Source organism: Monodon monoceros, unplaced genomic scaffold (genome assembly GCF_005190385.1).
Source record: "Monodon monoceros isolate NGI ecotype Baffin Bay Population unplaced genomic scaffold, NGI_Narwhal_1 Super_Scaffold_14, whole genome shotgun sequence".
NCBI lineage: Eukaryota > Metazoa > Chordata > Mammalia > Artiodactyla > Monodontidae > Monodon > Monodon monoceros.
The window spans coordinates 33,357,301-33,373,978 of record NW_021703770.1 but is presented as its reverse complement, the minus strand read 5'-3'; the positions used below and the strand labels follow the sequence as shown (position 1 = coordinate 33,373,978).

General features: G+C 49.5%; 1 protein-coding gene across 1 annotated transcript in view; it reads right to left on the bottom strand.

The window, feature by feature from the left end:
* Positions 1–1,881: 1,881 nt before the first annotated feature.
* The window catches only part of ANKRD46 (ankyrin repeat domain 46), a 61,085-nt gene continuing 46,288 nt past the window's right edge, over positions 1,882–16,678 (bottom strand). The window contains exon 6 of the transcript XR_003793549.1: positions 1,882–3,232. The gene's annotated coding sequence lies outside the window, so the exon portion shown is untranslated. The remainder of the gene's footprint in view (positions 3,233–16,678) is intronic.

Genomic DNA, 16,678 nt, shown 5'->3' with positions numbered 1-16,678 from the left:
TGCCAAGTCCAGGGCGTGCTCCTTACTCCGCATGGCCTCTCTGTGACACAAACCTGGGGCCAGGAACCAGGAGGTAGGGGCTCCCTCACCCTCCTGGCTGGGCTTCTTCCAAGCACTGGTGAAATGAATGTTGTGCGGCTGGACACCGCCTGGTTAATGTGTTTAGGGCTGGCACCCAAGCACCTCCTGAAGCGCTGCAGGAAGCCAGGCTGGTGGAGAGTGCCGGCCTGAGGAGCATGCGCAGGGCTGGGTGTCCAGGGAAGCCCTCCACCAGAAGAGGGGACTGGAAACCTTCGTGCTCTTTCTCCTATACTGCGCACTCCAGAGCCGTACCCTGTGATTTTCTCCATTTCTGTATGCGAAGAAAGAGGCTGCTGATTCACAGCGAAAGGAAACAGCATCGGTTCTGAAGCTTCCTGTTTATCTGGTATCTGCAACGGTATCTGTTATGCAAATATCCTTACTCCTGAAAAATGCAGGCGTGTACACACACACACACACACACACACACACACACACACACAGACCCTCTGCTCGGCCCTGTGCACTGGGTCTCCTCTGTACCCAGTAAATTGAAAAATGATTCCATTAACATGGTAGCCAGGGTACTGGGGGAACCTGCTGTAGGAATTTATGATCATTAAAATAGCAGCTTTTGCATTTTGTTCAGAGCTTAGCAGATGTTCCTACCAGGTAAGCCCTTGCTCTGGCTCCTGGCCCAGTGCTAGCTTGGTTTCTACCTGGCAGAGCCTGGGAGTTAGGGATTCCTTAAGAGGGAAGCAGATGTGTGAAGGGATCTCATACGGGCTTTGGGCTCCACTCCAGCCCAGGAACTCCGTTTCCTCACGGCCCAGCTTTTTCCTGCTGGGCTCCTGGAATGTGTGCAGCCCACTCCCAAGCCCACAGTGAGTCAAGGTAATGACAGAGGTTGAAGATCTTCTGTTGGTTCATTGTGACCTTTTTCAGGTCTTTCTTTCTCTCAAAATAAGTTCAGGTCTGAGCCTAAGACGGCAACTTGCTGAGATGGTCTGTGCTCCCTGGGAGGGATGACCTCTGACTCGGCCCGAGACCCAGCCTGTGCCGCCAGCTGCTGGCTGCCTCTGCACCGGGACGCTTTTTAAAACGCTGAATGTAAGCTTCAGTTTTAATAGGTGAAAGTGAAAATGACATGTGACTTCCAGAAAGTTTTCAGAGAATCAAAAGAATTGTTCTTTGTAATGAGTTAAATAGCACTCTTCAAACGGCTGAATGCTTTTCTCATACTCACAGTTGCCTGAATTAGGGGAAACAGATATAAATTGCTGCAAGAGAAAATCTGGTTAGCTATAAATTAAAAAGGAATTTATTTTCACTCTACTCTCTTCCTGCCCCCACCCAGAACCCTCACCTGGGCAGTGGGAGGGTGGCCTTTCCTCCCCCCGTTTAGAAAGTAATGAAGCTGAGGTTCCAGGGAGAGCGTGTGTCACTGGCTCAGAGCTGGATCCTCAGACTCTAGGCCAGTGCTCACCCCATTACAAAAGGGAGTGGCCCCATGGCAGGAGTGTGGGCTGGGACAGGTCAAACAGACTGCACTACTTGGTTCAGCTACTGACCAGCTGTGTGACCTTGCCAAGCCTCAGTTTCCTCACCTGTAGAATGGGGTTATCATGGGGATGACAGGAGGCATATGGATATAAAATATGCCTGGGGCTGGTCCGGGACCTGGTGCCCAGGTCAGGGTCGATCAGGGAGGTGTCATGATGACCCACCTGCTATGGAGATGCCCATTGCTCTTTTTTTTTTTTTTTTTTTTTTGCGGTACACGGGCCTCTCACTGTTGTGGCCTCTCCCATTGCGGAGCACAGGCTCCGGACGCGCAGGCTCAGCGGCCATGGCTCACGGGCCCAGCCGCCCCGCGGCATGTGGGATCCTCCCGGACCGGGGCACGAACCCGCGTCCCCTGCATCGGCAGGCGGACTCTCAACCACTGCGCCACCAGGGAAGCCCGCCCATTGCTCTTTATTAGGGCCTCAGTCACTGCAACAGGTCACATGGGACCAGAAAGATCTTCAAAGAATGTTTCTAAAATCTGTCTTTGAGGCAGAAGTTTGCCTCAAAGCCTGCTCTTGATTTAGGGATGCTTTTAGGGAGAAAAAGCGTGGGAGGAATAGTGAAAACTTTTGTGAGAAAGATTCTCTCCACCCCTTGAGAGGGGCCAGTGTCGGTTTTTACACTTATCCGTGAACTTGACCTGCTGTGTCTTTGCCGGCTCAGCCTCTGAGGAAATGAGAGGTCAGCCTGTACTTCTCCACACCTGCAGATATGAGACAGGTCCAGAGGAAAATGGAAACAAATGCTCTAGTGCCTAACCCCCGTGAGGCAACCAAAGACCCAGATTCAGCCCATCCGGCCACAGAGCACTCACTGTGCACCTGCTGAATGCCTGGTGTGCTGTCGAGCACTGCCACCCTAGAATAATAGCTGTGTCCCTACTGCACACCAGATACCGGGCTGGGTGCTTTGCAAACGGGGTTTCATTTCACCCTCCCAGGAGCCTCTCAAGTAGGCATTAGTGTCCTCGCTTCTCAGGGAGGCACAGGCACAGGGAAGTTAATTTCCTTGCCCAAGGCCACACTGCAGCAGGTTGGACTTGAACGCAGGCCTGTCAGCTGCAGTCTGTGCTTGCCAGCTCCACTGTGTAGTAGTGTAACACACACCCTCCAGCCTGTAGGAATTAAGAAGCAGGAGATGAAACACACAGCCCCAAACCCTGGAATAAGGATACAGAGGCCAAAGAGCCCACAGGAGAACACAAAGGACAAGGAGGAGGTGGAGTGGGGATGGGATGGGAGCGTCTCTGGGGAATAGAAGGCAGGGCCAGGAAGGAAAGTGGAGAAAGTGAGAACGTGCACACCTTGAGACTGGACTCTGCTCTGCGGCACGGGGGCTCGTCAGAGGCCTCTTCTGGTCCCCCTGGAACGGGGCACAGAGCCCTGGGAGGAGGCTGGGCCCTTGGAGTGTGTGTCACCTGTGGGTTCCTGGCTCTGGGGAGGCCCTGATGCTCTGGCAAGTTCTCTCTGCTCCTTCTGACTCCTGCACCGTCTTCAGTGTTGGCTGGCGGTTGTCTTGGGGGCTGAGAGTTATCTGGACAGCTCCCAAGGGGATGGGCCAGGCGTCTGTCCCCGGGACACTGGCGTGTAAAGCAGGTCTTTCTCGTCAGTGGAGCCAGGTAGGTTGGGTTGGAGCAGGGACGCTGCAGAGGAAAGAGGGAGGGGGACAGGGTTTGGGGTGAAGCCCTGGACCTTAGAGGGGTGAGGGTCGGGGGGGGGATGGGCAGAGCCCCGACCTGCGCGGAACCTAGCATGGCTGCCTCAGCAGGGGTCAAGGCCCAGCCTGAAAGCAAAAGCACAACCTAAAAGTTGAGAATTATGTTTTATTTGGCAGACACAACTGAGGACTTAAGCCTGGAAGACAGCCTCTCTGGATAGCCCCGAGGGAATGCTCCCAAGGGGTAAGGGAGGGGCCAGGGTATACAGGAGTTTTTGCAACAAAAACTAGGTAGTCAGAACACCAAGAGATTACTGTTAATTAGAGAAAACCAGACATCTCAAGTTAATGCATGTAGCGCTTTCCTAATGTATGCGAAGCTGCAAGAGTCTGGGATCACTGAAATCGTGCCTTTGATGTTGCACCTTAGCGATCTAGGGCCGGTATCCTGCTTTTCTCCATCGTGAATCCCCTCAGGGTGCACAGCTGGGGGCGGCTGGCTGCCGGCTTGACGGCCACAGTGCAACATTCTTGGTTCACGGATGTGACAAGGCAACATTTTCACGCACACCTGAACGGCTGTAGGACCCGCCCCCCTCCGCCATGGGCACCATCCTGGCGGCTGCGCTGAGGCTCTGGCCACGCCCCTTCGCAGGCTGCAGATGTTGACGGGTGGGGGGTTGCAGAGCAGGAGAGGGAAAACACCTCCCAAGGGAGACTCCTGACTTGCCCCCGCCTGTTCTCCCTCCCATCTGCGTGTCTCAAGCAGCCGGAGCCATAATTCTAGGGGTCAGGTTCCACTCCTCTCCCATACCCGTCGCATTCAGTACAATCTTGTCCCACCCACCTCCAAACGGTCCCTTGATCTACCCGGTTTCCTCCAGCGCCATGTCCAGCGGTCTTATCCAAGGGCCGTTTTCTTTGCCTCAGCCACTGCCATGGCTGCCCACCTTGACCCACGCCCCCATTTCCACCTTGGCTTTTTCCAAGCCATTCTGCCCAAAAGAGCTAGAGGAGCAGTGATAAAACACAAACCAAATCACTTTTGCCCTTGCTTCACCAGCTTCCCAAGGAGGAAAAGACAAACTCCCCATTGTGGTCCCAGGGATCCTCCCTGGCGGCCCCTTCCTGTGCTACGCATTCATTCACTCTCTCATTCATTCATCCAAGACACGTTCACTGAAGGCCCATCACGTACTGTTTTTAGACCTTGGGGGCAGTGACAAAATAGACAAAAACCCTCATCTCTTAGAAGGAAGTTTTAGAGCGGGGATATAGAGCAGAGACAGGAACTAGGGAGTCAGGGGCTGGGGGTGGGTGCCAGGGAAGGCGGCATCGAGAAGGTGACATTTGGACAAAGACCTGAAGGAAGTGAGGACTGAGTCACGGGCATGTGTAGGCGGAAACTCCTTCCTGCAGAAAGAAGTTGTGCCCCAAAGCGGGAACACACACGGATGCTTGGGGTATTTTTAAGGAACACCCCATCTCCTGTTGGTCACTGTCAGATTATTTTAATCACAGCGTTTCCATAATTTACGAGGGTATATTTTTTAGATTATTCTGTGTCTCCCTCAGTAAGCTGTCAGCCCTCTACCGTCTGTGATGTGTCTCTCTCGCTGACACCTGAATCATTCATATGACATCATTAGAACGGTGATTCGAAGGCATTCAGTAAACTTCTGTTAAATGAGGCAATAAACCTGGCAACTGGCACTACAAAGGGACACGGGTGAGGAGTCCCTTTCCGGGCTTCCGGGAAATGACTGGGGACACTCTGAAGGGAGTGGAGTTCTACCTGAGCTGGTGGTTACACGTGTGGTGAAGGTGGGGTGCATCACTGTGAGTGGGCATTACTAGGACACCACTGTGTATGTAGACGGCTGACCTTCGGGATGCCCACTCTTGTGCTGGTTTATGAAATAAAAAAGAAGGCATGCTTCCTTCTCCTCAGCTCCGATACCTTACTTCCAGCTGTCTTCTTCCCACTGCTCATCCTCCCTAAGGATGGGCTAGAGCAGAACAACTCTTCTCCGAGATCTCCTTTCCGGTTCCAACAGCTCTCCCACCTGTGGCGGCGGGGGGAGTTGCAACTTGTATATTTACACCCCTCCCGCTCTTCCGGCGAGTGGTATGGAAAACCTGAGAAGCAAATTCTACTTTGCAAGAATTTCTTGCTGACCCTGGAGACAGGCTTATTCTTCTTTAATGTAAAGATTCTGGCCAACCAGTAGCAGGAATGTTAAATATTGATGAGGAGAAGATAAAATCTCGTCACCCTCCAGGCCCTAGAATTTCCCCATTCCAGAGCCCAGGCTTCCCTTTCTGAGAGAGAGACTGCCAGTGCCAACTCTATACCCAATCTCCCCTTCTACCTTACTGAAAGTTCCTGACTGGGGAGGGGCAGCCACACACCCAGCTGAATACTGTATTTCCCAATTCTCTTGAAACTAGGGACAGCCAATGAGGTATAAATGCAAGGGGTTGGGTGGGGCTTCCTAAAAACCTCTTTAAGGGAGATGGGAAATGTCTCTCCACCCTCCCCTCCCCTGTTTCTGCCCCAGAACACTAATGTGATAGCTGGAGCTCTAGCAACCATATTGGACTATGAGGCAACTTTGAAAAAGGAAGCCACAAACAAAAACACTGGCTCTCAGTCTTTGAAGTCGAGAAAGAAAAAAGCAGCCCCTGACATCTGAAAACTGGCCTGACACTTTCAGCTAGGCCTTAGTTTTGTTAGAACCTGGTCTAGATGTTTGTTTTTTTAAAAAAAATTATTTATTTATTTATCTTTGGCTGTGTTGGGCTTTCATTGCTGTGCGCAGGCTTTCTCTAGTTGCGGCGAGCAAGGGCTACTCTTTGTTGCAGCATGTGGGCTTTTCATTGCAGTGGCTTCTCTTGTTGTGGAGCACAGGCTCTAGGCACGTGGGCTTCACTAGTTGTGGCACGTGGGCTCAGTAGTTGTGGCTTGCGGGTTCTAGAGTGTAGGCTCAGTAGCTGTGGCATATAGGCTTAGTTGCTCTGCGGCATGTGGGATCCTCCCAGACCAGGGCTTGAACCTGTGTCCCCTGCATTGTCAGGCGGATTCTTAGCCACTGCACCACCAGGGAAGTCCCTAGATGTCTCTTGTTAGACATAAACCATCTCACAGAACACCAATGTCAGACAAGGTCATCCTGTGACTGTAATAAAGTGAGTCAAATGGACCACTTCATAATTTTATCCAAACACAGACAGAAACAACCACAAAATACTGAACATCTCCCTCTCCTGGCTAATATGAATGACAGCTGCTTCTTTGCCACTTGTAACTTTAGCTTTGATCTGGTCTGCCCTCCTTACAGATAAGACTAACTAAGATACTTGACTATAGAATTGCCCCGTTTCCTGACAGCACCCAATCCAGAGCAAACCTCTGCTTTCTTGGACCCTCCCCAAATTCCCCTAACCAAAGCCCAAGTTCCCAGGGTGAGCCATCTGGGGACTTGGGCTGCATAAGTGATTAGGCCAACCTGTTCAACTACAGCTATTCAAGTAAATCACTTGGGGATTAGTTACAAGGCAGACTGTGGTTCCGAGCTATAGAGTAGGCCACATCTGTGTTTCTAACCCGTTCCCAGCAATGCCGACGCTGTTGGGCATCAGGCCATGCTTTGAGTAGCAACGCAGTCAAGGACAGTGGATTCTAACGGCAGAAGTACTTGAGTTTGACCACAGGGCCCCTCTGTGAGCCCTGGACTGCTTTCTAGAGAAAATATGCCTGTATTTCAATTAAGCCACTGCTATTTGGTTCTCTATTACTAGCAAGCCAATCCAATACCTGGTCCTTAGACGGACGTGTGGTTCCTGCTACAGAAGCTATTGACGGGGCCTTGTGGTGGCTGGGTGTGTGCAGGAGCTCAGGGAACGGTTGACCAAATGTGTTGCCTTCGAGGTGAAATTTTGAGTGGAGAACACGTCATTCCACTTAGTTGACTGGTTGAAAATCCTCAAACGGTCCCGTGCTAGCTCCACGTTGGGCTCTTGGGCTCAAGGACCAGAAACACGAGAGGTTCCAAACCGCCCTCCCGCTGAGGTTGTCTGGCCCTCGCCCCACCTTGTCCTCCAGCCCCATTTCTCACCACCCCTCATCTAACAGCACCACAATGCTTCCTACCTCTTTGGCTTTGCTGTTCCATCAGCCACGGTGCCCTTCCCCCTCCCTTCACGTGGTCAACTGCTAACTCTTACTCAGCTCAGCCTCCCGACCCCCTGAGGCAGCCCGAGTGCCTTTCTCTGTGCTGCCAGGGAACCCTGCCTCTCTTGACCCTCACTTTCTCAGGTTACATGGCATTTATTTATTTTGTGTTCATCTTTCCATTGGTCATCAGCTCCTACAGGCCGGAACCATGTCTTATTCATCATCGCATCCCCTGAATAGTCCCCAACACTAAATAAATATGAAAGTGAACTGAAGGCTCCGATCTCCCACAGCCTGCCCCTTAACCTCTAACCAACTGGGCAAAGGTTAGAAAAGAGCAATGAAAGAAACCCTTCACTAATGTTTCCCCTTTTCAGCTTCTGTGAAACTGGGGGATCCCAGAGGCTTTAGGCGTGAAGCTCTAGGTCATACCCCCCTTGGAAACTTGGCCCCCAAGAAATCGTAGGCTTCTGAAAGACCACAGGTGCATGAGTTAGTGGTTTAGTAAATGACTCAGCCTAGAAGTTGGGACTCATCTATGTCTGGGCTTCTCATGCTTGAATCTGCTTATGAATCAACTGAATAGCAAATGCATTTTAGCCCCAGGTGAGTTTCACACGCTGAGACCTCAGCACTGGCATCACCTGGCAGCTGCTTGGAAATACAAATTCTTGGAACCCACCCTGGGTCCTTCCGAATCAGAATCTCTAGGGGTGCGACCCAGGCATCAGTATAAAACTCCAGGTGATGAAACCCACGTTCCCGGAAACAGTAAAAGAATGGTTAATTATAGTTAATAGCTCTCACCTAAACAAGTGGGTTTACATTGTGATTTACTTACTTTCCAATCTGACAACAACTTAAGGGAAGCGGATAAAAATAGACTTTGAAAAACCACAGAAAGAGAGAAATGCTAATGACAACACCTGTATGATGACGATGATGATGACAATGGTAACAGCAGCATATACTGTGTGTGTGCTGGGGCTGTAACTATGTAAGTGTGTCTGGGGAAACCTTTGTAAGGAAATAAACTAAAATGCTCACAGTAGCTGGATTATGAGTAATTCTCCCCCTCCTCTCTAACTAAAAAAATAAATTTTTGTATTATTTGTATAATGGAAAGATACGTGTATTCAATTTAAAAACATGTTCTCACTTCCCACTGTAGGGGACAAAAGGGGCTGTGGGCTGGTGATGGTTCAGTAGCCTTATGGCACCTGAGCGTAAGCCTTTCTCAGTGTCGAAGGTGGGAGAGGGGCTTCTGCGGGCACAGGAGGTGGAAATGCCATTAGAGTATTTTTTGGAACAATTTTAGTGCAAGAGACAAAAACCAAACTCAAACTGGACTGTGCCAAAATAAGTAGGAGAGACAGAGAAGAAGAAGAATGAGGAGGATGAGGAAGGGAGGGAGGGAAGGAAAGGAGGGAGGGAGAGAAAGATGGAGAGGAACTTGCTTGGTTCTCTAATGAAAAGACCAGCTGCAGCCGGAGCTCCGAGGATGCTCTCAGGACTCTGCCCTCCTCTCGGCCTCCCTTCCCTCAGCATCAGCTCCACTCTCGGGCAGGCTGTGCCCTAACTCGAGTCTAGCAGTGCCTGCCGAAGTTGCCTCTGACTGGCCCAGCCTGGGTTCTGTGTCCACCCCTGGGTCCTGGGCCATGCGCTGCTACAGAAGCACAGGAACAGAGAAGGTTGAAGAGCGCTGCTCCCCATGGAAAGCCGAAGTGCTGCTGTCAGAAGAAGGAGATGCAGAGCAGAAAGCACCTTAGATACCTGCTCCAATCAACCAGGTTATTGGTGCTTGGGAGACTGGCTCCTAGGTATGTCCCAGGCATTTTTCAGACTTGGGCTGAGACTTTGGATAAGACCTAGAGTGGCTGCAGTCTTCCAAAAAGCAAAGCTGCCCTCGGAGGCATGGGGGCAGTGGGGTGGATTCTTACCGAGGTTCACACTGCATTCGCTGTTCTTGGGAGGAAGTGGGAATTTCCACATGGTAAGTTCCCTTCCCTGCACAATGAATTACTATCTTGATGAGAAACCCGTGGGCCACTGGTTGAAAAGAGAGGTATTCTCTGAATGAGGGAATGTACCACCTTTCTTTCAATGGTGACAGTGCTGGTGTTATGGCAGGGTGTGGACTGATTCATCTACAGATACATGCATCTATGCAGGCACCATACTGCTAGACTCTGCAAAACACATGCCTGGAGGTCATTTCTGCCACCCAGGATATGTCACCTTTGTCCTCAGCACTCTCTCCACCACCCCTGCACCCTGCGGTACCAGGCGTGTGGGCCTGGAGCTCCCCAGTTGGAACCAGAGGAGAGCTCTCTGAGGGCAGGGATTGCAGAGGCAGGGCTGGTAAGCGGGCTGGCAGTGACCAAGGGCCTGTCCCGGGCCTCTCTCTCCCGGGCTGTCTCTTCCCTCACTGAGTTTCTAACCTGAGCCTCCAAGCTCATGCCCCCTCTCATCCCCTGCCCTGGGGTGCTCAGATTTCCCTTTTCCCTGAGCCCCCAGCCAGAGCTCGGAGCCCTGGCCATTGTTCCCAGAGCTCCATCCTTCCAATGAGGGGAAAGAAGACACACAGGGCCCACTGTTCTGGATTCTGAGTTGGAGCCAAGGGGCTCCATCTGCTGTTTCCTTCTCCTAGAATTCTCCCTCACAGTCCCCTCCAGAGGGCTCCAGCTGCTACAGCTCCCCATGGCAGGTGTTACGCTCTTCCCTACCCAAAGGAAAACACGGGCTCTTCCCCAGCCCTGGGATTCCCTGCTGCACTGCGCTCCTGTCGGCTGAGGAGCCTGGGAGAGAGGCCACCCGTTCCCACAGGCACCAAGGGCTTCTGCTGGATGACCAGACCTGACACCTGGTTCCGTGGAGTTCTCAGCAAGCGTGGGGTCATCTGGGCAAACTGCCCTGATTTCAGGTTGCCTGACCTCCAATAGAGCCTAAGGAAATTAACTATGGGTAAAAGTGAAATTATTATGAGCAATGGCAGAGACTCTAAGAATGAAAAAATTTTTCAATGCTTACTGAAGAAGCCAAAGATACTCTTAGAATATTTTGCTCGCTACAGGATCATTTCTAGCAGCATACAGATAGGCTGTTATTTTCCCCATCTTTTATAAAGAAAGCTTTCTCTTTAAATAAATGATTCAACAAATTATTAAATATTGGTAACTGATAATAAATAATAAATTAATTAAAAAAAGGAAAGTCTCTTCTACAGAAGAATTCCAAATAATACCTGTAGCTACTCCCCCCTCCAGGAGGTGGAGCTTAAATCCCCTCTCCTTGAGGGCGGGCTGCATTTAGTGACTGGCTTCCAAACAGTAGAATATGGAAAGGGGAAAACAGTAACTTTATAGGAAAGAAACCTGGTGGACACCATCTTCACCAAGTGATGAAGGTAACATCACCACGTGGTTATCATGTACCCCCCGGTATGATCTAAAGAAAAAGGCACTTCACCCTGGGGTGTTCTTCCCTAAAACCCATAACCCCAGTTGAATCATAAGAAAACCTTAGACAAACTCAAAATGAGGGACCCTCTATAAAATACCTGACCGGTACTCTTTAAAACTGTCAGGGTCATGAAAAATAAGAGAAGACAGAGAAATGATCACAGATGGGAGAAGACTGAGACATGCTGACTAAATGCAATGTGGTGTCGAAGAGAAAAGGACATGGGTGATAAAATTGGTGAAATCTGATTAGAGTTTGTAGTTGGGCTATTAGTATCATACCAGTGTTAATTTTAGTTTTGACAAATATACCACGGCTTTGTAAGATGGTAACATTAGGGGAAGCTGGGCCAACAGTATACCAGAACTCTCTGTAAACAAACAAACCAAACTTCGTCTACAATTTAAAGACTGACAGTATCAAGTGTTTGGTAACTCTGTAGAGCAACTAGAACTCATACATCGCTGGTTAAACTGTAAAATTATGTAGTCATTTTGGAAAACATTTTGGTAATTTTTTAATAAAATTAAACATACATTATGATATGACCCAGAAATTCTACTCCTAGATATCTATCCAAGAAAAGTGAAATTTATGTCTAAACTAAGACTTGTATACAAATGTTCATAGCCAAAGCAATCATAATAGCCAAAAACTGGAAACAATTCAAATGTCCAATGAGTGAATGGGTAATCAAGTGTGATATATCCATACAATGGAATACCACTTAACAATATAAAAGATGGAGCTACATCTCAAAAATATGTTGAGCAAATGAAGCTAGACACAGGAGTACCTCACGTATGATTTAACGTATGAAATTCTAGAAGAGGCAGAACTAATCTCAGTGACAAAAAGCAGATCAGTGGTGCTGGGGACGGGGGTAGTTACGGTGACAAGGACCATGAAGGGGCACGAGGGAATTTTGGGGGGGATGATCAAAGTGTTATATACCTTGTTTGTTGTGGTGGTCACATGGGTGTATATATTTGTCAAAACTCATTGAACTGTATACTTCAAATGTGTTACATGTAAATTATGCCTCAATATTTATTTTTTGGCCACGCTGCATGGCTTGCAGATCTTAGTTTCCCGACCAGACACTGAACCTGGGCCCCAGCAGTGAAGGCACCGAGTCCTAACCACTGGACCGCTAGGGAATTTGCCTAAAGTTGATTTTTAAAAGAAGCTTTGTCTTGACCTCACTTACCCTGCCAGCTACCTTTTTGCAAGACTCCTGAGGGAGCTGTCTGTACTCACTGTCTCCAATTCTGTCCCACATATTCTATCTTAAGTCTACAGCAGTCAGGCTTTTGTTCCCGTCGTGCCTTGGAAACTGCTCTCATCAAGAATGCAGTGACCTCCATGTTGCTAAATCCAATGGCCAAATCCCATTTCTCAGTCACATCTTACTTGACCTGTCAGGAGCATTCTATACAGTTCTCACCTTTTTCCTTGAAGCACTTTCTTCCTTTGGCTTCCAGGACACAATAGTCTCTTGGTTTTCCTCCTAACTCACTACTCCTCAATCCCCTTTGCTGGTTCTCCTTATCTTCCCAACATCTTAATGTTGGAGTGTCTTGGAATACTCTTTTTTGTACTCACTTCTCAGATGATTTCATTGAGTCAAGGCTTTAAATTCCACCCATATGCTGGAAACTCTCAAATCTGTATCTCCAGCCCTGATCTCTTTCCCAAATTCTTGACTCATAATTCCAACTGCCTACTTGATATTTCTGTTTGGATGTTGAACAGACATGTCAAATCCAACACGTTCAAAATTGAACTTCTGGTCTTCTCCCACAAACCTGCCCATGTGCAGCCTTTCTTATCTCTGTCAATGGCCCTGACATCTTACCATCTGCTCAAGTCAAAAGTCCCAGGAGGGCTTCCCTGGTGGCACAGTGGCTGAGAGTCCGCCTGCCGATGCAGGGGACACGGGTTGGTGTCCCGGTCAGGAAGATCCCACATGCCGTGGAGCAGCTGGGCCCATGAGTCATGGCCGCTGAGCCTGCGCGTCTGGAGCCTATGCTCCGCAACGGGAGAGGCCACAACAGTGAGAGGCCCGCGTACCGCAAAAAAAAAAAAAAAAAAAAAAAGTCCCAGGAGTCGGGACTTCCCTGGTGGCACAGTGGATAAAACTCCATGCTCGCAATGCAGGCGGCCTACGTTTGATCCCTGATCAGGGAACTAGATCCCACATGCATGCCGCAACTAAGAGTTCTCATGCCACAACTAAGGAGCCCACGTGCCACAACTAAGGAGCCGGTGAGCAGCAACTAAGGAGCCTGCCTGCCGCAACTAAGACCCAGTGCAACCAAAAAAAAAAAAAAAAAAAAAAAAAAAAACCCACAACCCAGGAGTCATCCTTGACTATTCTTTCTCCCATCGGCTCTACCTTGAAAACATTATTCTTCATTATCTTCATTGCTACTACCCTGGTCCAAGCACCATCATCTTTCACCTGGATTGTTGAAATAGTCTCCTAACTAGCCCTCCTGCCTCTGCTCCTGCCCTCCTCCACTCTATTCCCAACACAGCAACCAGAGTGGCCCTGTTGAAATTTAAGTCAGAGCAATGCTATTCAAAACTCTATAATGATTTTCTCAGAAAAGCCAATGTCCTTGCAATGATCTTCAAGGCCCTGTGATCTAGCCCCTCACCACCATGTCCCTGTGATTTCATCTCCTCGTACTCTCCCTCTTGCCATTCCTCCCCAGACACACTGGTCTTTTTGCTGTTTCCCGAACAATAGTGTCAGGTATATTCCTGCCTACCTGAGGGTCTTTGCTCTAGTTGTTCTGTCTGGATGCTCTAGTGGCCAACTTCCTTGCCTCCTTCAAATCTCTGCATACAGACTTGCTCAAAACTCACCTTCTCAAGGAGACCTACTCTGACCATGAAATTGAATACTTCAACCTGCCCCATCCCGGCACTTATTTCCTTACCTTGCTCTATTTGTTCCTTTGTTTCCATAGCACTTATGACTTTCTAATAGACCCTTCGATCTGCTTATTTTGTTTACTTTTTATTGTCTGTCTACTCAAGGGCAGGAACCTGTTTTGTTCACTGCTGTATCCCAAGTCCTAGAACAGTGCCTGGCACATAGAAGCTGCCCAGTAAGGATTTGTTGAGTAAATTAATGAAGTTTCTCCAGAAGGAGAAAACGTCCCACTCCTGGCCTATCAACCCATATTTGACGAGGCTGAAACGAGAGACTACAAAGATGAATCTGGGGGGGATCCCAACCCATGTCAGGACTGAGCAAACTGGGGGAGGCTTTGGACTCCTGCGGATTTTGGTTGTGTCCTAAGATCTCAGAGTAGGGCCTCTGGTTTGCTGGGCTGCAGCTGTGTTCTCACTTCCTAGGCTCATATCTCAAGGGAACCTTCCCAGGATGGGTGACATGTGCCTGTAACTGCATTGTTCGGCAATAGGAGCCGCCAGCCCCGCGTGGGTACTGAGCATGTGAAACGTGGCCGGTCTAGACCCAGGCGTGTTGGAAGGGTAAAATTTCAAAGACTTAGTACAAAAAAGAATGTAACATAGCTCATTCATGCTTTTTAATATTGATTCCATCTTACTATTTTAGATGTATTGGGTTAAATATACTTTAAAAATTAAGTTCACCCATTTCTTATTACCTTTTAGAAATGTGGCTACTAGAAGATTTAAAATTCCTTCAGTGGCTTGCATTGTATTTCCACGGGACAGCCTGATCTATGAGGAAAAACTACTCGTGTCTAGAGGTCAAATTCCATGAGCTTGAAAATCCACACTTCCTAAATGCAAACTGACGGCTCCTTTATTTCAAGTCATATTGAGATATAGTAGAATTCCATTAAGACAAAGGCCCCTTCAGGATTTGACTAATTGGGTTAATGGGGACTTTTAAAGAAGCTTGCCTTTGTTTTTATTTTTCTATCATCTGGCTATGCTTTGCCTGAGGGGCTGTAAGCCATCCCAGAGACACATGGTCTCCCCCATGGTTCCTCAGATGTTTACTGAAGTCCCACGTGTCCAGGAACCGGGTGGAACAGGAGGGGATTGGGAGGTAGAGGAGGGCTGGCTCCATGCCCTGTCCCAGAGCCCCTGCCCTGACCCTGTGGCCTGGCAGGCGCCTGCTGTGCCTGGGGCAGTGTCAAAGCTGGGGTGGCCCCCAGCTCACACCTACAGGATGGCAGTGGTAGGCCGCCACTGTGGGCACCCAGGCTGGCAGACCTGTGCTGCTGGGACCTTAGGCCAAAGGGAAGGGCTCCTGTAATGAGCACAAGCACAAGGGGCCGGGTGCTGCTAACTGATTCGGGGATGGAGATGTGAGGCTGTGACCAAGGGTCAGGAAAGTCTAGCTCCCAGAGCCTGGGAATACCGTGGAGGCCAGGTCCCAGGCAGAGAATGCCCCAAAACTGGAGGCTGGGGTGACAGGGAAGACAGTATGAGGGGCTCAGTGACCTAGGGACCTGGTGCCAGGTAGACACAAGGATGGAAGGAGGGGTTGAGTTGGGGAGACTCTCCTGTCTTCCATAATTCTGTAATCTTGCCATATTGTTTTTATATAATTGAAGAGAGAGAGAGAGATGCATTTCTTGAAAACTTGCCCCTGGATGTAAGCAATCTGCCTCTGGTCTTGCCTGGCTATTAAGTGGTTATTCCTTCCTGACTCAGGGCTGGGGATCCGGACTGGAAATTACACTCTTTAGTTTCTCATGAAAAGCAAAATAGAATTTCATCCTCTGTTTTCTCTCTCTCACTCACTGTGCCAACTGTAGGGGAAAAAAAGAAGAATATGAAAAGCAAAAAGGATTCGCAAGAGATTGCAAGGCCAGAAAGTGTATAAGAAAGGAAAACAACAAAATAAGATATTATTTTTCATTTGCTTTAACAGCAACTCAGAAATGCAGGTCAACCATTTACGCGAGGGAAGCAGGCCCCATCGTGCCAGATACTCCAGGGATGGACTGGGCAGGAGGCAACTTAGGATGGAGACCAGGGAAAACACGCCCCCAGGCAGCTCGCCGCTGGGTTATGGGGTCTGCTCAGCGGAGGGGGCATTGCTGGTGATTTTGCCAGCTGATGGCAGTGGTGGGGTGAGGACCCAGCCTCTTGGGAGCTCTTCTTCTATCCCAGAGCCACTGTCCACCTGTGACGACACTTTTATCAGCTGCAAACTGTATTTATGGCTTCTTGGAATTTTCCAAATGAAGTAACTTTTTTCCCCAGACTATTTTCTTCACAACTGAAATCGGATCCCCACAGTTCATGGAGACAGACAAAACAGCATGACATCACCCACCAGGGAGCTGTCACTTCAGACGCCGTAGCAGCCTTTTATTCAATATCAAATGGGTGTGATTTGCCGGGTGGAGGTCTTCACATCCTGCCCTGGCAGAGGAGGGGATGGTCCCCTGAGCTCGCCTTGAGGAACTGGGAGGGAGGAGGGTGGCAGGCGTGCTGAGCAGCCTGCAGGGCGGGCCTGGACAGGGAGAGCCCGGTGGGGAGGTCTCTCTAACTGCAGAGATGCTGCTCCGTAAGTCGTGTCGGGGACACCCCACCTGCCAGGGACACTAGCCCCTGTGTCCCTCCTCTCTCAGCCGCCAATGCTCTGGTGACGGCAGCCGCGTGCAGAGAGAGCTGACCTGGAGGGTTAGGTGGCCTAGATTCAGCTTCCGTTTTGCCTTGCAGAACTTCTAAGCCTCAGTTTCCCCCTCTGTAAAGGTGGGGAGGGAAAAAAAAAAAACCCAGTTCTGCTACCTTACAGAGATGCTCTTGGACTAAACAAGAGAATAAGTGTGT